The 23,310-nt window shown below is 42.8% G+C and overlaps 1 protein-coding gene and 1 non-coding gene across 3 annotated transcripts in view; one reads left to right on the forward strand and one right to left on the reverse strand.

The window, feature by feature from the left end:
* Positions 1 to 23,310, forward strand: part of PRTFDC1 (phosphoribosyl transferase domain containing 1) — a 102,975-nt gene that overhangs the window by 57,413 nt on the left and 22,252 nt on the right. The gene's annotated exons all lie outside the window — the stretch shown is intronic.
* Positions 4,501 to 4,607, reverse strand: LOC121014924 (U6 spliceosomal RNA). The gene has a single exon (XR_005783513.1). It is a non-coding gene; the product is annotated as a U6 spliceosomal RNA (small nuclear RNA).

The following is a 23,310-nucleotide window of genomic DNA, read 5'->3' on the forward strand; positions in this document are numbered from 1 at the left end:
AGGTGTTGACCTAGCTTCCAGTGGTCTGAAAATTATTATATGAAAAAAATGTTTAATATAGTTGAATCTGTCCTGATATAGCAAAAGATTTCACTAAGGCATTTGATTTTCATTTTTAATCACTTTGTATTTTTATGTATATGAAAAAATAGATGCATGTATGTATATGTTTATACACATCTATGAAAAGCACAGACTGATTTAAAAGCGAAAATCAATATGCCTTAATGCAATCTTATTTTAACTTATTACTTCAATTATACAGTGGGGGGCAGCCCCAACTCAACTCTTTACCTCCTTAGTTTTAAGGTTTTGTCTTACTTGTACTGCTCCTATCAGCACCACCCTAGCCCAGAGTTTGAAAACTACTTTACTGGGGCACCTGGGGGGGCTCAGTAGGTTAAGCGTGAAACTCTTGGTGGTGGTTCAGGTCATAATCTCACGGTTTATGGGTTCAAGCCCTGCATTGGGCTCTGTGCTGACAGCATGGAGCCTGCTTGGGATTCTCTCTCTCCCTCTCTCTCTGCCCCTCTTCTGCTCATATTCTTTCTCTCTCTCAAAATAAATAAACGAACCTTAAAAAAAAAAAAACAAAAAAAAACTACCGTTCCCTGATGCTTATTCTGGGCCAGGATGTATTTGAGGTTCGGCAAGTTGGTTCATTTGCTCCGTGAGGCACATGGTCCAGAAATGATAGAACCTGGACTCAAACCTGCATTGTCAAGCTCAAAAGCCACGGTCTTTACCACTCTGCCATGTCGTGTCCCATCAGGCTGGTGGTTTTCAAATGTGTTTTCACCACTGAAACATTTTAAGTGATGTCTTCCATAGAACCTTGAAAGTGGAGCTGCTCTGCGTAACGTAGAGCGGGAACCTGGCTGTCGGCCCCTTTGCCCCATCTGCAAGCCTAGGCTGGCCCCACTGTGCCTCCACAGAGCCTGGACTGCGTGAAGTAGAAAAAGAAACCACTACACTCCCATGACTATACAAGGCTGCGATGGAGTCGAGCCCACCTTGCCTCCTCCCCAGAGTCTCTGGGTGAAGATCGAGCAGTCAGTGTCCACGGAGGCAGAGGCCCACTCACAGCTTAAGCAGCACGTCCAACGGCCAAAGGGCCAACAGAGCTGCCCTATTTTAATACTTCTTTTGGGGGCCACAGTAACATCATCAGGGGACAAGCAGTGTCGCATTTCCTCTGTCCTGGCCCCATCACATTTTTAAAAAGTTTTTTATTTAGCTATTTTGAGAGAGAGAGAGAGAGAGAGAGAGAGAGAGAACAAGTGGAGTAGGGACACAGAGAGAGGGAGAGAGAGAATTCCAAGCAGGCTCCACACTGACACAGTGCAGAGCCCGACATGGGGCTTGAACTCACAAACTGTGAGATCATGACCTGAGCAAGGGTCAAACACTTAACCCACTGAGCCACCCAGGTACCCCAGCCCCATCACTTTTTTAAGAATTTCTTTTTAATGTTTATTTATTTGAGAGAGAAAGGGGGGGGAGGTGGGGACAGAGAGGGAGACACAGAATCTGAAGCAGGCTCCAGGCTCTGAGCTGTCAGCACAGAGCCTGGTCAGCACAGAACCCGATGTGGGGCTTGAGCTCACAGACCACGAGATCATGATGTGAGCTGAAGTCAGACGCTTAACCGACTGAGCCACCCAGGCGCCCCTCCCCATCACATTTTTAATAGATAGGATAAGTGGGGACCTTCAGGCCCTCATTTTTGAGTACTGCTGCCCCTAGCATTGCCAGTGTGATTAGTATCAATGTGTATCATTTTTCTGAAGTTCAACATAATGATAAAGTGTGAGGACTGCCATGGGCAGGCCTGGGTTCCCATTCTGGCCGTGAAGACTACTGAGTAGGTTTGGACCAGCTATTTCATTAAGACTCCATTTTCTCATCTAGAAAATGACATCAAGTAAGTAAAGCCCAGCACTGTATCTATCACAATGAAGATTAGCTATTAATATTAATATTGTCAGTTAATGAAACAGTTCCTTCTAGTTATAAGAAAATGAGAAGAATCAGTATTTCCAGAAACTTTGCTAACATATATGGCAGTCTAGTTATTAAAAGATGGATGCCTCTCTTTAAAAACTTTTTTTTTATATATATTTTTTTTCAACGTTTATTTTTATTTTTGGGACAGAGAGAGACAGAGCATGAACGGGGGAGGGGCAGAGAGGGAGGGAGACACAGAATCGGAAACAGGCTCCAGGCTCTGAGCCATCAGCCCAGAGCCTGACGTGGGGCTCGAACTCACGGACCGCGAGATCGTGACCTGGCTGAAGTCGGACGCTTAACCGACTGCGCCACCCAGGCGCCCCAACTTTTTTTTTTTAGTTTGGATACTCTCCTGAATTGTATCTGAAATTTTTTTGTTTATATGATTGCACAATAATAACCATAACTAATGTAATAATAATGCCACAATAATTAGCACCAGCAGCACGTAGTTATAAATTTTTTTTCTTATGATGGGAACTTTGAAGATCTACTCTCTTAGCATGATGCGATGTACAACATGGTGACCGTAGTTAATAATATACTGTATTGTATATTTGAAAGTTGCATTAGGATTTTTTTTCAATTTTTTTTAACATTTATTTATTTTTGAGAGACAGAAACAGAGTGAGAATGGGGGAGGGGCAGAGAAAGAAGGAGACACAGAATTCAAAGCAGGCTCCAGGCTCTGAGCTGTCAGCGCAGAGCCCAACACAGGACTCAAACCCATGAACAATGAGATCATGACCTTGAGTGGGAGTTGGACACTTAACTGACTGAGCCACCAGGCTCCCTGCATTTGGATTTGAAATGAGGTTTCTTTCTCAAATACATAACATCATATACTATAGGATGTGTTACTTCCAAGTTCCTGGTGGACAGGTGTGCCATTAGAAGGACAGATGCTATAATAATCAGAGTGTAGGTGGAATTTATTATCTCTTGATAGCTAAATCCCAGGGTTTTAAGAGAATTTTTTAAAACATTTTCAAGTACTTAAACCTGATGTGAAATCTTCCTTGAAAATGGCCAATCAATAAGCATTGTTACAGGTACATGTGGGCATAGCACCCTTAGCACAGAGGTCTTTCTTGGGCATTCATTCATCCAGTTGCCAGTGTGAGTCATTTCCATTTTCGGTGTTTAGCGCTACCCCCCACCCCCACCCTGCCCAGCCCACCTACTTGGCACCGGTTGATGAACATGTGGGTAATTTCCAGTTTGGGGCTATTACAGATACCGTTGCTATGAATATCTGTAACAGGTCTTTCTATGGACATACACTTTCTTTTCTCTTGGGTAAATAAATACCTGGGGGTGAATGGCTGGACTTTATAGTAGACATGTGTTTCATTTTCTAAAAGACTATTCAACTGTTTTCCAAAGTGGCTGTATCATTTTACATGCCCTCCAGGAAAGTGAGAGCTCCAGTTCCCCTACGTCCTCACCAACATTGAGTATGGTTTTTAACTTTAGCCATTGAAAGGAATAGAGGTATCTCACTGTGTTTTACTTTGTATTTTGTTAATGAATACTGATGTTATATGTTTTTCTGTGTTTTTTTTTCCTTTAACCTGTTTGTTTTTTTTTTCTGTTTTAAGTTCATTGTTTTATTTATTTATTTATTTATTTATTTATTTATTTTATTTATATATGAAATTTATTGTCAAATTGGTTTCCATACAACACCCAGTGCTCATCCCAAAAGGTGCCCTCCTCAATACCCATCACCCACCCTCTCCTCCCTCCCACCCCCCATCAACCCTTAGTTTGTTCTCAGTTCTCAACAGTCTCTTATGCTTTGGCTCTCTCCCACTCTAACCTCTTTTTTTTTTTTTCCTTCCCCTCCCCCATGGGTTCCTGTTAAGTTTCTCAGGATCCACATAAGAGTGAAACCATATGGTATCTGTCTTTCTCTGTATGGCTTATTTCATTTAGCATCACACTCTCCAGTTCCATCCACGTTGCTACAAAGGGCCATATTTCATTCTTTCTCATTGCCACGTAGTACTCCATTGTGTATATAAACCACAATTTCTTTATCCATTCATCAGTTGATGGACATTTAGGCTCTTTCCATAATTTGGCTATTGTTGAGAGTGCTGCTATGAACATTGGGGTACAAGTGCCCCTATGCATCAGTACTCCTGTGTCCCTTGGATAAATTCCTAGCAGTGCTATTGCTGGGTCATAGGGTAGGTCTATTTTTAATTTTCTGAGGAACCTCCACACTGCTTTCCAGAGCGGCTGCACCAATTTGCATTCCCACCAACAGTGCAAGAGGGTTCCCGTTTCTCCACATCCTCTCCAGCATCTATAGTCTCCTGATTTGTTCATTTTGGCCACTCTGACTGGCGTGAGGTGATACCTGAGTGTGGTTTTGATTTGTATTTCCCTGATGAGGAGCGACGCTGAACATCTTTTCATGTGCCTGTTGGCCATCCGGATGTCTTCTTTAGAGAAGTGTCTATTCATGTTTGCTGCCCATTTAAAAATATGGAACGCTTCACGAATTTGCATGTCATCCTTGCGCAGGGGCCATGCTAATCTTCTCTGTATCGTTCCAATTTTAGTATATGTGCTGCCGAAGCGAGCACTGTTTGTTTCTTAATAGAGAGAGCCGGTATCTTGAAGGCAGCATATAGCCAATCTGATACAGTTTGCCTTTTACCTAGGATGTGGAAACTATATATATATTTTTTTAATTTTTAAAAATTTTTAAATTTATTTTTGAGAGAAAGACAGAGAGTGAGCAGGAGAGGGGCAGAGAGAGATGGAGACACACAATCTGAAGCAGACTCCAGGCTCTGAGCTGTCAGCACAGAGCCCTGCACAGGGCTCAAACCATGAACTGTGAGATCATGATCTGAGCCAAAGTCGGACACTTAACCGACTGAGCCACCCAGGTGCCCCCCACATATATATTCAATGTGATTATCAATATGGTTCAATTTTTTCATCTTGTTATTTGTTTTCTGTTTGTCCCATAGGTTCTCCCCCATTGTTTCCTAGTTTTTGCCTTCTTTTCAATTAATTATTTTTTGTGACTCCGTTATATCTTTTTTGTTTGCTTACTAGCTATAGCTCTGTTCTTTTCTTTAATTTAATGGTTGTTCTGGCATTTATGAAAACATCTTTAACTTACCACAGTCTACCTTGAAGTTGTAATATACCATCTCGCCTATAGTAGAAGAACCTTATAATAGTACATTTCCATTTTTACTCTTCTGGACTTTATACTATTGTCATGCATTTTATTAACACATATGTCATAAAGGCCACGACACATGATTACTCTTTTTTGTTACTTTTGTTTAAAGAGAATTATCTTTTAAAAGGATATAAATAAGCATAAGAGACTCTTAAAAACTGAGAACGAACAAAGTGAGGGTTGATGGGGGGTGGGAGGGAGGGGAGGGTGGGTGATGGGTATTGAGGAGGGCACCTTTTGGGATGAGCACTGGGTGTTGAATGGAAACCAATTTGACAATAAATTTCATATATTGAAAAAAAACAAAAAATAATAATAAAAGGATATAAATAATAATAAACTAAGTCTTCGTGTGCCCTCATGTAGTTACAGTTACTATTTCTAGTGCAGTTCCCTTATGCACTTCTGTATTTGCACAAATAAGATGGATTCCAAGAATTCTAAGTCATTTATGCAGATACTCTTTTCCCAAGGGGAAGGAGAGCAACTCCCCATCCCTGGAGTGTAGGCTGTGCTTAGTGACCTAGTAGAGTATGGAAAGCAGGGGAAAAAAGAGGCACTGTATAGTGGAGAAAACTGGCAAACTGACCAGGTAGAGACCAAGTGGTGATCAAGGTTAATATCATGAGAGACAAGTCATGTTTATAGCAGGTACCCTTGGTAGGATGTAATGAAAATGGCACTTCACCACTGTGATCATCTTGTGAAGCACCCATAACCCAGTCTAACTATGAGAAAACTATCACACAAACCTAAATCAAGGAACCTTCTATAAAATACCTAACTTGCACTTTTCAAGACTGTCAAGGTCATCAAAAAAGGAAAGTCTGAGAAATAGTTCCAGACCAGAGTAAGCTAGAGACATGATGACCAAATGTAATGTGGTAGTATTCTCGATGGAATCTTGGGACAGAAATAGAACATTACAGATATCCAAAAAAATCTTCAGAGTTTAGTCAATGTAATGTGTTAATACTGGTTCCTTAGCTGAGGCAGATTGACCCCGCCCCTCTGAGATGTTAACAATAGAAGAAACTTGGTAGAGGGTATACGGGAAATCTTGCTACTAACTTTGCAACTTTACTGTAAATCTGCAATTATTCCAAAATTGACAGTTTATTTTTTTAAAAAGATCTCAATACCAAGATTTTAGTACCAAATATAAAACTATCTTTTCTATTTTTTTATGTAGTGACCATTTCTGGTCATGTTCATTCCTTTGTGCAAATCTATATTTCCTTCTCAGATCATCTTTCTCCTGCCTGAAGTTTTCCCATTAACTGTTTTTGTAGTGTAGTTCTGCTGCTGATGAATTATTTCAGCTTCTGTATGTCTGTAACCATCTTTATTTCACCCCCGTTTCTTTAAAAAAATTTTTTAATGTTCATTTATTTTTGAGAGAGAGAGTGCAAGTAAGGGAGGGGCAGAAAGAGAGGGAGACACAGAATCCGAAGCAGGCTCCAGGCTCTGACTGTCAGCACAGAGGCCAACGCAGGGCTTGAACTCACGAATGGTGAGATCATGACCTGGGCTGAGTCGGACACTTAACTGACTGAGCCACTCAGGCGCCCCTCACCCCCGTTTATGAATAATAATTTTGCTGGGTACAGAAGTCTAGGTTGACAGTTTCTCTTCAGTACTTTAAATGTGTTGTTCCATTATCTACACACTTGAACTGTTTCTAACCAGAAATACAGTGATGTTATTTTTATGCTTTGGCATCAGTTTCTTCACGTTACCTGTACTTGGGTTTCCTTAAGCTTCTTGGATCTGTGGATATATACATTTCATCAGACTTGGACATTTTCAGACATTATTTCTTCTAATAATTTTTCCCCACCTCCCCTTGTCAGGAACTCTACTTACATGTTGATTAGGCCATATCGTAAAGTGGCTTCACAGCTCACTGATGATCTTTTTACTTGTCAAAAATTGTTTTTTGCCTGTGCATTTCATTTGTTGTCATCAAACTCATTAGTCATTTCTGCTGCAACGTCTCATCTGCCATTTATCTTGTTCGCTTTCATGACTTCTCTATTGCCATATGACAAATCACCACAGCTAACCGAGGAAAACAACATACATGCATTATCTCACATTTTCGTGGGTCAGGAAGTCTGGTGCCAGAATGCTGGATCCACTGCTTAGGCTCTCACAAGATTGTCAGCTGGATGCGTCCTTATAAAGCCGGCTCAGGAATTATACTCTTCCAAGCTTCTCCGGGTTGTTGGGAGAATTCGTTTCCTCCAGGCTGTGAGTGGAGGTCCCCACTTTCTTTCTGGCTGTCAGCTGTGGGAAGTTCTCAGCTCCTGGAGGCTGCCCACCATTCCCTGCCACTCAGCTCTCTGCACAGCATGGCAGTTCACAACACGTGTATCCGCTTCCCTAAAGCCAGCAGGCAGGTGTCTGCTTCTTCTTCTTCTTCTCCTTTTTTTTTTTTTTTTTTTTTTTTTTTAAGGACTCTCCTGAGCTGTAAGGCCTACCTGGGTCATCTCCATTTTGGTTAGCTAAAACGAACTGATTTGGGACTTTAATTGCATCTGGACAATTCCTTCTGCCATATATGGCAACATAATTGCGGGAGTTATAGCCCATCATATTCATGGTCCCTTTCATACTCAAAGATGTGTATGCCACAGAGGATGGGGAGTCCTGGGGCCATCTTGGAATTCTGCCCACCACACACATGTATTTTTCATCTCAGATATTTCACCTTTCATCTTTAGAAGCTCCATTTGTGGGGGCGCCTGGGTGGCGCAGTCGGTTAAGCGTCCGACTTCAGCCAGGTCACGATCTCGCGGCCCGTGAGTTCAAGCCCCGCGTCGGGCTCTGGGCTGATGGCTCGGAGCCTGGAGCCTGTTTCCGATTCTGTGTCTCCCTCTCTCTCTCTGCCCCTCGCCCGTTCATGCTCTGTCTCTCTCTGTCCCAAAAATAAATAAACGTTGAAAAAAAAAATTAAAAAAAAATTTATATCATTCCATGTCTCTATTTAACTTTTGAGAACATAGAATACAACTCTAAGAACTGTTTTAATGTCCTTGTTTTCAAATATTGGTGTTCTTTCTTCATCAGTTTTGATTGATTTTTATTTTCTTCATTTTCCTGCCTCTTTCTGTGCCTGATAATCTCTAATTAGATATCAAGCATTGTGATTGTATCTTACTCTGTGATGGACTTAATAAGTGAAATTATTTAAATAAATAAAAAACACATGACTTTTGCATGTGTTTGACTTATTTTGCACTTTTATTTTTTATTTCGTTTATTTTTTTTAATTTACATCCAAGTAAGTTAGCATATAGTGCAACAATGATTTCAGGAGTAGATTCCTTAATGCTCCTGACCCATTTAGCCCATCCCCCCTCCCACAACCCCTCCACTAACTCTCTGTTTGTTCTCCATATTTAGGAGTCTATTATGTTTTGTCCCCTCCCTGTTTTTATATTATTTTTGCTTCCCTTCCCCTATGTTCATCTGTTTTGTATCTTAAAGTCCTCATATAAGTGAAGTCATATGATATTTGTCTTTATCTGACTAATTTTGCTTATCATAATACCCTCTAGTTCCATCCACATAGTTGCAAATGGCAAGATTTCATCATTTTTTATTGCTGAGTAATACTCCATTGTATATATGTACCACATATTCTTTATCCATTCATCCATTGATGGACATTTGGGCTCTTTCTGTACTTTGGCTATTGTCGATAGTGCTGCTATAAACATTGGGGTGCATGTGCCCCTTCGAAACAGCATACCTGTATCTCTTGGATAAATACCTAGTAGTGCATTTGCTGGGTCATAGGGTAGTTCTATTTTTAGTTTTTTGAGGAACATCCATACTGTTTTCCTGAGTGGCTGCACCAGTTTGCACTCCCACCAGCAGTGCAAAAGAGATCCTCTTCTCCTCATCCTCACCAACATATGTTATTGCCTGAGTTGTTAATATTAGCCATTCTGACAGGTGGTGAGGTGGTATCTCACTGTGGTTTTGATTTGTATTTCCCTGATGATGAGTGATGTGGAGCATTTTTTCATGTGTCACTTGGTCATCTGGATGTCTTCTTTGGAGAAGTGTTTATTCATGTCTTTTGCCCATTTCTTCACTGGATTATTTGTTTTTTGGGTGTTGAGTTTGATAAGTTCTTTGTAGATTTTGGATACTAACCCTTTATCTGATATGTTGTTTGCAAATGTCTTCTCCCATTCTGTTGGTTGCCTTTCAGTTTTGCTGATTGTTTCCTGCGCCGTGCAGAAGCTTTTTATCTTGATGAGGTCCCAATAGTTCATTTTTGCTTTTGTTCCCCTTGCCATCTTAATCATTTTTAAGTGCACAGTTCAGTGGGGTTAAGTATTCCACATTGTTGTGAAAGAGATCTTTAGGACTTTTTGTCTTGCAGAATTGAAACTCTATGAAACTGAATGACTCCCCATTTCCCCCTCTCCCCAGTATCTGGCAGCCAGCAGTCTACTTCTTGTTTCTATGAGTGTAACTACTTTAGACGTTTCAAATAAGTGGAATCATACCAGTATCTGTCTTTTTGTGACTGCCTTATTTCACTTAGCATAATGTCCTCAAGTTTCATTCATATTGTAACCTGTGACAAACTTTCCTTCTTTTTGAGGATGAATAATATTCCATTATATGCATATACCACATTTTGTATATCTGTCCATCTGTTGAATGTTTGGGTTGTTTCTACCTCTTGGCTGTTGTGAATAATGCTGCAGTGAACCTGGGTGTACAAACATCTCTTAAACATTCTGTTTTCAGATCTTTTGGATATATACCCAGTAATAGAACTGCTGGATCACATGGTAATCCTATTTTAAATATTTTGAGGAACCACCACCCTGTTTTCTATGGAGGGTGCACCATTTTACATTTGCACTAACAGAGCACAAGGGGTTCTGGTTTCTCTCCATCCTCATCAACACTTGTTATTGTCTGTTTTTTTTCATTTTTTTTTTTTTTTAATTTTTTGAGAGAGACAGAGTATGAGCTGGGCAGGGGCAGAGAGAGAGGGAGACAGAATCCACAAGCAGACTCCAGGCTGTGAGCTGTCAGCACAGAGCCCAACATGGGGCTCGAACCCGTGAACCATGAGATGATGACTTGAGCTGAAGTCAGACGCCCAACTGACTGAGCCACCCAGGCGCCCCTGTCTGTTTTTTTGATACTAGCCATTCTAATGGGTGTGAGGTGACATCTCATTGTAGTTTTGATTTGCATTTCTCTTAGGATTAGTGATGGTGAGCATCTTTTCATTTGCCTGTGGATGGGTATTTTTTTTTTTTTATTCCTACATGTATTCTTAAGCCTTGTTCTGAGGCTCATTTGTTATTTGGAAGCAACTTGATCATTACAGATATTGCTTTTATGATCTGTTGGGTAGGTCCAGAGCAAAACTCATGCTAAGGCTAAGATTCTTCACCAGTGAGGCCAGACCCTCCAGAGTACTGGACGCAACTCCCTGTGGATCATGGGATTTTCCGTTCAGCTGGGAACAGGCACTACAGTTGGCTATGCTTATGTTGGGTACTGTTCCTTCTATTCCTTTTGGATAGTTCTTTCCTTGGTGTCAGGTAGTTTCTTCATCTGCATCTGCAGATCTGCCTCGTGCTCTGCTGATTCTGCTTCTGTGCAACGCTTCTCTCTAGTATCCTGTTCTGAGAACTAGCTGTCCGGTTCTCCCCGGGCGCTCAGCTCCATCCCCTGCACTCAGAGTCTCCCAGGCTCCACCAGGGCTCTCCTTCCCTACCCTGTGGCCTGAAAACTCAACCGAGACTTCAGCGGGCAGTCAGAGGGTCCACTTCATTGGTTCCTATCTCTCAGGGATTGTGGGTTGCTCTTTGTTGCCTGGCATCCAGTGTCTTGAAACTATTGCCGCCTATATTGTGCTTTTTTTTTTTTTTTTAAAAGGAAAGGAGATAAATCTGGTCTTGGTTATTCCATCTTGGCACGAGGCAGAAGTCACAGGGACTTATCAAAATATAATGAAATTTTAAAACTACAACAACAACAAAAAGTCATTCCCTTAACAGTGTTTTCAAATTAAAAACCGAAGCGGCAGGGTGCCCGGGTGGCTCAATTAGATGAGCATCCGACTCTTGGTTTCAGCTTAGGTCATAATCTCCCAGTTCATGGGTTTGAGCCCACATTGGGCTCCATGTGGAGCCTGCTGGGGATTCTCTCTCCCCCTCTCTCTGTCTATCCCCTGCTTGCACGCTCTGTCTCCCTCAGAATAAATAAATAAACTTAAAAAATAAATGAAGTGCCATTACAGGAAATCGTTTCATGAACTCTGTTATGTTAAGGACATCATGAAGTTTACAGCAAATGAATTTGATGTAATCGGAGTAGTTGATGTATTCAAAATTTCTGAAACCCAAATGTCATTTGCTATACAGCCCTCACCTTTGGCATTACCCATCGGTGACTACAGAAGTAGATCTGTGTAGGGGCGCCTGGGTGGCTCAGTCGGTTAAGCATCCAACTTCGGCTTGGGTCGTGATCTCGCAGTTCGTGGGTTCGAGCCCCGCATCGGGCTCTGTGCGACAGCTCAGAGCCTGGAGCCTGCTTCGGATTCTGTGTCTCTCCCTCTCTCTATCCCTCCGATGCTCATGCTCTGTCTCTCTGTGTCTCTCAATAATAAACATTAAAAAAAAAAAAAAAAGTAGATCCATGTAGGAGTCTGCCAAAGTATGCTGATTTGGGCTTCCACTTTTCCCACCCGCCCAATCAAGAATTGATCCTTCACGTATTTCTGAGAGCCCCCCAGTGGGTCCTCACATGTGTCCACAAGTCAGTCTGTCAGCTGCGGTTACCACAAAGTGCCTGTCACCTCCTCCACCAGCCCCTGCTCCGGTTCCTGCATTTCATTTTTCTGCTAGAGAAGCCTCTCCTAGGATCCTTTGTGAGGCCATTGCTGACACTCTGTTGTGAGCGTGCCCGTGCCTCTGCCAGGGGAGCTCCGAAGACTGGCAACCCTGCGGGTACCAGGACACGGCCAGGTTTCTCACAGGGGCAGGGGCCCCAGACGGTTGTGAACATGGCCCTGCCTCGGACCTTCGACCCGTCCCAGAATCTTAGTCGTTAATGAAAGCAAGCCTCTCACATCAGGGCTCAAGTGCAGTGAAAGGGACCAGACAGGGAACAGTGGTCGTCTCAGCCACCAGCCTGCTCTCCTCTCTTCCCTGCCCCCTCTGGCTCAAACAACTGCTTCCGCCACCCTTACAACACAAATGCCCTTGTGCTCATCGGCCAACGACAACGAATCCTTGACGGGGCTAAAGAGAGAAGAGCGGGTATTTACGAGTTTGCAATGCGTGGATGCACAATCAGACGGCCCAAGGGGCCTGTCCCGTAGCTGCTGGCCCTCTGAGGCCAGCTCGTGTGGACGTTCTGACTTTCAGCGCCCAAAGGGGGTTGGCTCTACAGTTGATTGTGTCATTGAGGGGTTGTTCTTAGATCATGCGGCAGAGACTAAGAGCGAAAGCCACCCTTCCTGGGTGATTTGGCGTTCCTCATTGGCAGTCTAGACTAGGGTGCTCCCCGTACCTAAGTCTGTATTGAACCCCACCTCTCCCATGTCGCAGAAGGCATGGCTGCTCTAAGTCAGACACAGCTGTGGAGCACTTCCTCTCCTGCTCCTCTTCCAAGCTTCCACCAACAAATTGGTACTGCAGCGTCTCATTTCCTTTGCTGTCCCGGACCTTCCTTTCCACTGTGATTATAAAAACATTTATTAGAGAATAATTTATTCCTCGGGCACATTAATGGAGTCCAGATTCTGTTTGTATAATACGGACAGACAGATGCACAGTGTGTTGTGGTCCTTTCAGATGAGCAAACGCTGTTTACTCAGAATTTTCCCGAGACCACCCAGCTCAGTTCACATGTAGTCTTTAGCTACTTCCAAGCCCTGGCCTCCAGAGGGAAAGAAAAAATTTAATAACTCAGCGCCCCACCCAGTTTTGAAGACATGACTTAATACTGAAGGAATTTGCAAGCCTGCACTGCCAATCAACATGCCTACATCATATAAACCATCTTTTCTTATTCTGAAAAATAAAAGGTGGCTCTAGAAGCATTCTGCTCTCCGACCTTCTCACGTAATGCTCAAGTCCCATGAGACACCTGGAGACGTCAGGGCAAAACCGTAAACCTAAAAAACAGTAACAGTAGATGAAACGCCTGACATTTGCCACCCCCCAAGTATTCCACTTTCTTTGTATTTTATATAAATTGCCTTTTCCCCTCTAGCTTTGTATTATGGCTGAAGATATTATATTAAGACATTTCCGCATATGAAAAGTTTGCTCTATTGTTCAGAGTGTTTGCATGTATTGGAAAATCTGTTTGCTCTTTGCGAGAACTCTGAGAAGCAAGTAAGGCAGGTAGTAGTATCCCCATTTTCCAGATGAAGTAAATGAGAAATCGAGGGCTTGCCAGGGAGTCCCAGTGAGTGACTGGTTAAGGCAATCATTGTGCCTGATGGTAATCATTCATTTCTTCTTGTGCGGTCATGTTACCTGGAAAGCATTACCTAATTGTAAATTTGGCTCTTCTGAGTTGCATAGGCATACCACTAGGTTAGAGATGTGTATTAAATACATGATGTTACATTACCTTATAGTTTACTGAGATGTAAGGACACATTTATTCCTTTTAATCGTAAGCCCTAATTGAATCTTAATCAGTGATTTGTACAGAAAATGTGAACCAGGAAATACTACTCCAGGTTTTTTTCTGTAAATGCTGATAAATTGTAGTTACATGAATGACTGATAAATTTAGAGTTACTCACATAAGCAAAACAAAGTGAAGCAGAGCTTGATAGAGTGGGAAAATCACATGAATCAAAGTTAAGCTACCTTGAGGGTAGGCCTGGCTTTGTCCTTAATTCACTCCCACACCCTCCCCCTTCCCTTTTATGGATAACAGGAAAGGAAAGTCCAATTCAATAAGTATTTATCAGGGGCCTAGTGTGGGCAAAGCATTCTACGTATGATGTTTCATTGAAACCTCACAACAGTCCAAACTAGTAGGTGTTATTGTCCCCACTTAACAGAAAAGGGGATCACATCACGTTCCCTTCCATATGCGAGTCTCTGCTCAGTGTTAGGAACCACAGATGCAGGCTCTAAAGTCCCTATCCTCAGGGTGCTCTCAGAATAGCGGGAGTGAACAGATACGTAGACAACGAGCAAGAAGTAGCCAGTAAAACAAGGACGAAACAAGGGCTGCAGCATTGGCGCTAAATGCAAAGGAAGCACGTTGGCAGGAGAAATCAATTCTGGTTGACGGTGGTGATAGGATGAGGATCAGACGATGATTTATTATGCAAGTAGATTTTAGTCTCCATGTGCAGGGAGGTTATAATTCTGACAAGCAGAGACATGGCAGAAAGAAATTCTGGGTGGAGGGAACATCCATAAGGCACACAATGATAAAATGCAGGGTGTTGCGCTGGACTTAGCAGGGTGGAACAGACATCCCGACGACTCAGATTGTGGCCTGTGGTCCTGCCCCATCGCCGTCACCTGGGAGGTCGCTAGAAATACAGGCTCTCAGGCCCCTGTCCACACAGGGTAAACAGTCCGCACGGGGGATTCGAGAGCACATCACCTACGAAACACTGGCCAAAAGGAAGTGTAGTGCCAAGTCACACAGAAAGGTAGATTCTGATCAGATGTGACAGAAAAGCTGTAGAATGTGTTGATTACATGGAGGCTTTGGAGCAAGACAGAGGGTTACCCTGTTTTCAGCTCCCTCACTTTCCAGCTGTGGGACCTTGGGCGACGTTACTTAGTCAAGTTACTTGAATTGGAGTGATGACAGCACCTGTTACCTCATAGGATTGTTTTTTAATGGACTTTATTTTTTAGAGCAAGCAGTTTTAGGTTCCCATCAAAATTGAGGGGAAAGTACACGAGAGTTCCCATGTACCCCCTGACCCCATACGCCCACAGCCTCCCCCACTATCAACATCCGACACCAGAGTGTGACGTGTTACAACTGATGAACTTACATCGGTGCATCATAACCATGTGTTTGGACAAATGTGTAATGACATGTATCCGTTGTTAGGATATCCTAGAGTGTTCTTACTACCCTAAAAATCACCTGTGTTCCACCTATTCGTCCCTCCCCCACCAACCCCTGGTGAAAACTGATTTTTTTTAATGTTTATTTATTGATTTTGAGAGAGAGAGAGAGAGAGAGAGAGAGAAAGCACATACGTGCACACACAAGTGGGGGAGGGCCAGAGAGAGAGAGAAGGGGAGAGGGAGAATCCCAAACAAGCTCCGTGCTGTCAGTGCAGAGCCCGATGCAGGGCTTGATCCCACGAACCATGAGATCATTAACTGAGTCAAAATCAGGAGTCAGATGCTCAACTGACTGAGCCACCCAAGCGCCCCAAACACTGATCTTTTATTGTCTCCATAGTTTTGCCTTTCCCAGAATGTCACGTGTTGGACCTATACCACTACAGTATATACACTCTCATCAGATTGCCATCTTCCCTTAATGAGTAATATGCACTTAACCATCCCTCCATGTCTTTCCGTGGCTTGATAGTTCATTTCTTTTTAGCACTGAATGGTACCCACTGTCTGGGTGTTACCACCATTTATTTATCCTCTCACCTGCTGAAGGACATCTCAGTTGCTTCCAAGTTTTGCTAATTATGAATAAAACTGCTATAAACACTCAGATGCAAGTTTTTGTGTGGACGTAAATGTTCAACTCCTTGGGTAAATACCAAGGGTATGGTTGCTGGTTGGTAGAGATCCCTAATGGGATTTTGTCAGGATCCATATAAATAATGCGCTTAGCGTAGTGCCTGGCACTTAGTAAATGTTCAATAAATGCTTCTCAAAGTCAGGCTTGCCTCTAATATTTATGGGACCCAAGGCAAGATTGCAAATGCAGATCCACGCACTATTTCCCTAAATATTTAAGGTTTTGAAACTTTATAGCTTGGTCCATGGTCGGGTTCATGTTTCTACCCAGATCACCTGAGCTGGAGACCAAAGGAGCTGGGCTCATCCCTGCAGCCTGCAAGCCTGAGCAGAGTCATGTGTCTGCAGGGCAGGGCAGGGCAGGGCATAAACTGGGCCCAGGCGCAGCTCCTGGGTGGTGACTGAGCCTGCCAAAAACCCAGATGAGACTGACCCACTTAAGCTCTTCTTAAGGGAGTGGGGCAGCTGGGTTTTTCTCCCTCATGCCTCTTTCTCTTCATTCAGGTGCCTCTAAGACTCTCCCATCTGAGCAGAGAGGCAGGAGAGAACACGGTTATCTGGGGAGTTTGGCCTCTGAGACACCTGCTTTGGGTGATTTTAGGGTGGCCAACTTGAAAAAAATACCAGCCTCTCTTTTTCTGGTTTCCCAAGATAAGGCTGTGTTTTTCTCTACCACCATCCTCCCCTGCACAGACTTGACCCTGCAAGGGGGGAGGGGGCAGGGCCCAGCTCAGCACACGTGTCCCTGTTACATAATTCTCATAGCTCAAACTGTTAGAGAATTGTCAAAAAAACTTCCTTATAAGACCAAAAAGAAAAAAAAATCAAATGTCTTTGTGTTTTGGTGTTTGTGGATAGGCAGAGCCCCTCTTGCCTGGCTCTGAGGGTGGCAAAAAAAGACGAAGAAGAAGACAAAATCAGACTTCATTTTGCAGGCCTGGGAATTTTCAGAAATATTTTGAGCTGAGAAGTGACACAAGATAGCAGAACTTTTTGGACCCAGAGTACAATTGGATGGGAAAAAAGATAGCTCCAGCCTAATGCCAAAAAGTGGTGTGTGTTCTGGAGGTTTCTCTGGCATGCTATCTGCTGCCAGTTCTCTCCCTTGGTCCTTCCTGTTCACCGTTCCTTCTCCTGGCAATCTTAAAACCAGTTCGTGAGAGCTGGTTTAAGATTTCATTACTGTTGAACAACTGTTGTCAATTGGTGTGTGTGTGTGTGTGTGTGTGTGTGTGTGTGTGTGTTAAGATATAATTATAAATCTTCCCTGGGTTACTTAGGAGAAAAAAATTATACGGAGAAAATGGTCTTCTGAGTAATAGTCACCACCGGGGATATGAGTGTCCCCATTTTAAAACAAAGATTTTACTGAAGTCTTTCAGGGTCACTCAGATGTTTCAAGAGCCTCCACCGGCGTGTCCGTCTGACCCAAAATGTAAAAACAAAACTTAAACCAAAACAACAGTCCATACCAGGATTCAAAACAGAAGGATATCCTGCTTCAAGGTTTCAAACAGAGTTCACGTTCAGAATCCATTTTTAAACGGTTTCCTCCTTTCCTGGGGTCTCTTATAACTAAATTAAAATAAAGGTCCATTTTTTTCTCCCTCCTCCTTTTTTCTTTCTTTCTTCTTCTTCTTCTTTTTTTTTTTTCTGATGACCCCTCATTATTCCTACCAGCCTATAGATTCTTCACATGATTGTGTCCCTTCTTCTAACCCAGCGCCCCTTTATTTCTCATAAAGAAAAGAGCCTTTCTCTGTCGGGTGGAGATTACTCTTAGCTAACCAGTACCCCTCTTAGAGACTGGGTGGAGTAGAATACCGATCACAATAGAGTAATAAATCATTGTCATTAAACAGAAAGCCATTTTGTCTTCGAATAAAGTCACATCATGTTTGCAAAGTTAGACACACGAAATTCAGCAAGTGCGAAATACATGTGTACTTTCAAATGAGTGAAATTGTACATCCTAACCTATATACTTTTTTCCTGGCTAAAATACTAGTTTGGCTTTCAAATAGATCTTTTACTAATTATGAAATGAATTCCTGACATTAAAATATCTTAATAAATCAGATTTTCATATTTTGAGTATTCAGAATTTGCATGGATGTTTGCATTTAGGTTTGTAAAAATATTGAGGAGACTGGGAACTGGGATAAAAAAGCATGAAAATAAAGAAAATATAATTTGGGTGCGAACCGAACATAATGGGGGAAAGGTCTATATTTTTCCAGTCTTTCTGTCTTCTAAGTTACTCAAGTCAACCTTATCTAAGTCCTTCTCAGTTGAGCTTTACAGCTATTTTCTCATGTGTTTGCTTATAGTTTTCATTTTTCTCTGACTCCCATTAAGTAATAAGTTCCTCTAGGCTTCTGGACAGCCGGAGAAAGAACTTAAAGGAATAGAAATGATGTGCTTACCTGAGAACACTTTTCTAAGTGGGTAGGAGAAGAAGTATTAAAAATCAGGGCTCCTGGGTGGCTCAGTCGGTTAAGCATCCAACTTCAGCTTAGGTCATGATCTCACGGTCCGTGAGTTCGAGCCCCACATCAGGCTCTGTGCTGACAGCTCAGAGCCTGGAGCCTACTTCAGATTCTGTGTCTCCCTCAATCTCTTCTCCTCCCCCACTCATGCTCTATCTCTCTCTATCTCTCAAAGATAAACAAACAATAAAAAATTATATATATATATATATATATATATATATATATATATATATATAGCTAACACAGGGCGCCTGGGTGGCTAACATAGGGTGCCTGGGTTAGGCACCTGACTCTTGATTTGGGCGCAGGTCATGATCTCACGGTTTATGGGCTCAAGCCCCACGTCGGGCTAACACATGTACTCAGATGCATCAGTTATGGCTCCACAAACACTAGATGCCACAATGTGCTAGCACCAGAGGGTTCAATTAAGATGAAAATAAGACTGCAATGCTGAAGGGGTTTTCACTCCATTGGCAATTACTACGTTCACAAAAAAATCCAGCTGGACATGGTCTATTAACATGCAGATCTGTGTAGGGTGTTATTGGGACACATATAAAGTCCAGGGAACTCGAGGAAAACTTCCTGGAAGAGATGGTGCCCGAACTGAGTCTTGATGAAAGAGTACGAGTTGCCCACGTGAAAAAAGATGGAAAAGTATGGTGTGAGCAACCACGAGCTAAGATATGGAGGATTAAACAGTAGATTGTGTGCCGGAAACTCCTGAGGTCTCAGTGTAGCATAGCACTGTTTATTAGTAACGATGAGGTGCGTCACAAGTAATTTATCACCAATAATATTTATCAAAATTTGCAAATAGGGACTTTTCCTGTAAATTAGCATGATCTCTTAGTTGAGGTTCTCTTGTTTACAAGTAGTCTGTAAATCAATTTTAGATGACTTTAAGCTAAAATGGTGGATTTATAGGAAGGCATTGGGCTATCTCATGACACCCCCCCCAAGATAAAAATGCATCCAGGTCTAGAAAGAGATCAGGAATCCAGACATCCATTCTCATGTTCTGCCACAGATCCGCTGCTGCCATCTTGTAAAGCAGTTTCAAGGTTAACAACCCCTTGCTCTACTGACTGTAAATGGCTCCCTCAAGGATCTAATGAGAGCTAAGTGGGTCCAAGCACAATCTCCAAGTGGCTTCTACCTAGCGGGAAGAAGGATGAAAACAGGAAAGTAGAATGATAGAAACTATGCCCACCAAACAGTCCACTGTAAAGCTTCAGACCCTCCAGGGTGGGAGCTGGGAGGTCACCGAGAAATCCCAAAGGAAAGCGCATTATGAGGTCGTTTTTAAAGCAAAGCTCCAGTCGTGATACAGACTAGCAGTGCAAGGACATGAGTCTTCCTTACACACAGGCCTCATGGGCAGCGGTCAGCCTCATGAACGCTAACCACAGAATGTATGGCGTAGTAATGTGCTGAGTGAACCGAGCAAAGAATACATCACAAAGTCAGTGTTAGGACACCAGGGAGCCTTGCAAGTTTCTTAGGAGAATACAGGGCTTACTTTATGTACTGCTAATTATTACATTCCAGGCACTTTTCTAAGTGCTTAAAGCACATGATTTCATTTAGTCCTCCAATAATCCTAAGAGGTAGGAACTATTAATATACCCTTTTTATAGATAGGGAAGTTGAGGCACTGAGAGGTTAAGTAACTTCCTCAAGGTCACACAACTAATGGAAGGTGGAGCTTTGACCAGAACCCAGGCAGTCTGGTCCTTAAGGGGACCTGGGGACCCCGGGTGCCTGGTCACTTAATCTCCACATTCAACTTTCCACAGCACACCCCCCGTAGGTTGTAAGAATGAGTTACTAAACAAACGATGTCAGAAGCAGATGGATATTTAAATGGACAGAAAACCAAAACATAAGTCCATTTCAAAGGAGAAAACCTTAACATGATGGTTTTCAAACTTTTTTGCCGGCACCATCTTTCTTGGAATCCAGTCGATATAAGAGGGACAAGTGGAATTGCTCTGCTTGAACCAAGGGGCACAGAAGCCACACAGGCTATCACCCCACTGCCCCCTCCACGCTGACACAGGCAGCTTAAAGGACTGAAGGGCCCAGTTAAGAGCCCTGTCCTACATCAACTGCTGGTTGAAGAGAAAACTGGGGATACTGAAAGAAATTCACCTGCCCTCGTTCTCTGACTTGGCATCAAATGTTAGAGCTTGAAAAAAAAACATCAGGGGGCTTCTGGGTGGCTCTGTTGGTTAAGCCAATGGCTCTGGGTTTGGGTTCAGGTCATGATTTCACAGTTGGTGAGTTTGAGATCTGCCTCAGGCTCTGTGTTGACGGCACAGAGCCTGCTTGGGATTTCTCTCTCCCTCTCTCTCTGCCCTTCTCTGGCTTGCTATAAATAAATAAACAAACAAACAAACAAATAAATAAGGGCATTTGGGTGGCTCAGTTGGTTGAACATCCTGCTCTTGATTTTGGCTCAGGTCATAATCTCACATCAGGGAGATCAGGGGATCAAAACCCCATGTCTGGCTCTGCGTTGTCAGCGTGGGACCTGTTTGAGATTCCCACTCTCCCCACGCCCCGCCCCTCCCCTGCTCATGTACACGTGCATGCACACACTCTCTTAAATAAATAAACTTAAAAAAGTTTTTTTTAGTGGTTTGCACCATTTTAATAAGAAACTTTCCAGTTTGGTCGCTAAAACTCCTTATAATGAACTATTTCTGCTTTTTGTTTTGCATCTCAATCCATTTAATATAGGGCACAGAAGAGCTGAGAGGAAAGATCAGGCTAATACCGGGGGAAAGCAAAGTTAAGGGATTGATGGCAGCTGAGAATATTGAGAAAGCTTTTGTCTGCACAGAATTTGAAGCAAGTGTCTCTGACTTTGGAAATGAATGGTTTAGAGAGTGGTTCTTTTGTTTATTTATTTTCCTTACTTTTCCGCTTCCTGTTCCTCAAAAGGGCAGGAATTCAGTATATTTATTCTTCAGTAATGCTTTTTTTCTAAAGGTTATCTAAGCAGCGCCAAGTCTCCATTGGCATTGTGGCACGAAGAATCGCCACACCTGCAGGGCTGTGTGGGTGTGCTCTTGTGCCTGGAGATCAGGCCAAGCTGATTTCCAGAATATTTCTTCCAAGGAACCCTGGACTAAATGTCAGAGATTTCCTTGGCTCTTTAAAGGTATGTAACCGCTGCTGGCATTTTTACCAAGATGTCGGCTTCCCTTGGCCATGTCAGCTTATATATTTCACTTCACTAGTATAAGCGGGACCCACCCCTTCTCAGGTTCCTCTCAAAGACCAATTATGTGCTTCTCTCTTCTAGGGATACTGGGGGTATGGGGCAGGGATAGGTTACACCAGAGTAATATGGAGCCAGGCAATCTAGGATTGAACTGGGTCCCTTTACCTATTAGCAGCTCCTCTCGGGCAAGTTACCTAAACACTCAGTGCTCAGATTCCCTGTTTGTAAGTTGGGGATTAAATAATACCTACACTGAGCTCTACAGAACCTCAGCAAAACAAACCAATCCATTGGTATACAAACTTTACTAGAGCATAGACAAAAGATAAAGAACCACCCAGTGCATTATATGAGGCTAGTATAAATTTGCCTTAAAACTATAAACCAATCTTGGGGTGCCTGGGTGGCTCAGTTGGTTAAGCTCCAGCTTGGGCTCGGGTCATGATCTCGCGGTTCGTGGGTTCAAACCCCCGTTGGACTCTTGTGCTGACAGCTCAGAGCCTGGAGACTGGCTTGAATTCTGTGTCTCTCTCTCTCTGCCCCTCACCCGCTTGTGCTCTCTCTCACTCTCAAAAATAAACAGTAAAAAAAGAAAAAAAGGAAAGAAAAAGAAAAACAAAACTATAAGCCAATCTTATGAAGATAAGATTAATAATCCCAAATAAAATATTATGAAATCAAAACCAATGACATTTTTAAAAAGTACATCAATCCTGGGAATATAAGGATGCTTTTGAACTGCTAGAAAAATATCATGGTTAAACACAGTGGATTAGATGCATACAATTAGCTCTATTCCTTCCTGAAACCCCACCAAAATTCCAGTAAAGAAATGAATGAAGTATTTCCCCACAAGGACAAAGAAAGGGGGAGAAAACCTCAGTAGGCAAGAGATGTCAGTGGTTTTTAGGAGGCAAAACTGATTAAGAAAGGGCACTGACTCAGCTGAAGAGTGAAAGTGAAAATCCAAATGCCTATAGAGGGAATTGTCAATGAGAAGTACAAGATTCATGCCACAGAATTCTTGAAAGGCTTACAAGTTAGTAGCTAGGTTCTTAGAAGATGGAGTGAAGAAGGAATGCCCTACAAGCAGCAGGGTGCTGGGGAGCTTATGAATGGAGAGGATGGTCCTCTAGGCTGCCTTCTTCATCCCAGCAAGACACAAAAGCCTTCTTTGCTGGAGTCATTAAAACAGGAGAGCTCCAGACTCCAGTGTACCAGAGAGGACTGAGGAGTGACCATTTCCTGGGAAAGAAGGAGGGGGAGGGAGGGAGGGAGGGAGGAAAATGAATCGCATCCAGCATTTACTGAGCCGGGCTCTGTTCTAAATGTTCAGTTTTTATTAATTCATTTGATCTTCATAACAGCCCAGCAGATAGGCAAATAAATAAAGGTACAGGGGCATCTGGGTGGCTCAGTCAGTTAGGCATCAACTTCGACTCCGGTCATGATCTCACGGCTCGTGGTTTCGAGCCCCGTGTCAGGCTCTGTGCTGACAGCCCAGAGCCTGGAGCCTGCTTTGGATTCTGTGTACCACTCTCTTTGCCCCTTCCCCGCACGCTTTCTCTCTCTCTCAAAAATGAATAAACATTTTTCGAAAATTAAAAAAATAAA

Source organism: Herpailurus yagouaroundi, unplaced genomic scaffold, assembly GCF_014898765.1.
Source record: "Herpailurus yagouaroundi ecotype Mexico unplaced genomic scaffold, PumYag 203, whole genome shotgun sequence".
Classification (NCBI taxonomy): domain Eukaryota; kingdom Metazoa; phylum Chordata; class Mammalia; order Carnivora; family Felidae; genus Herpailurus; species Herpailurus yagouaroundi.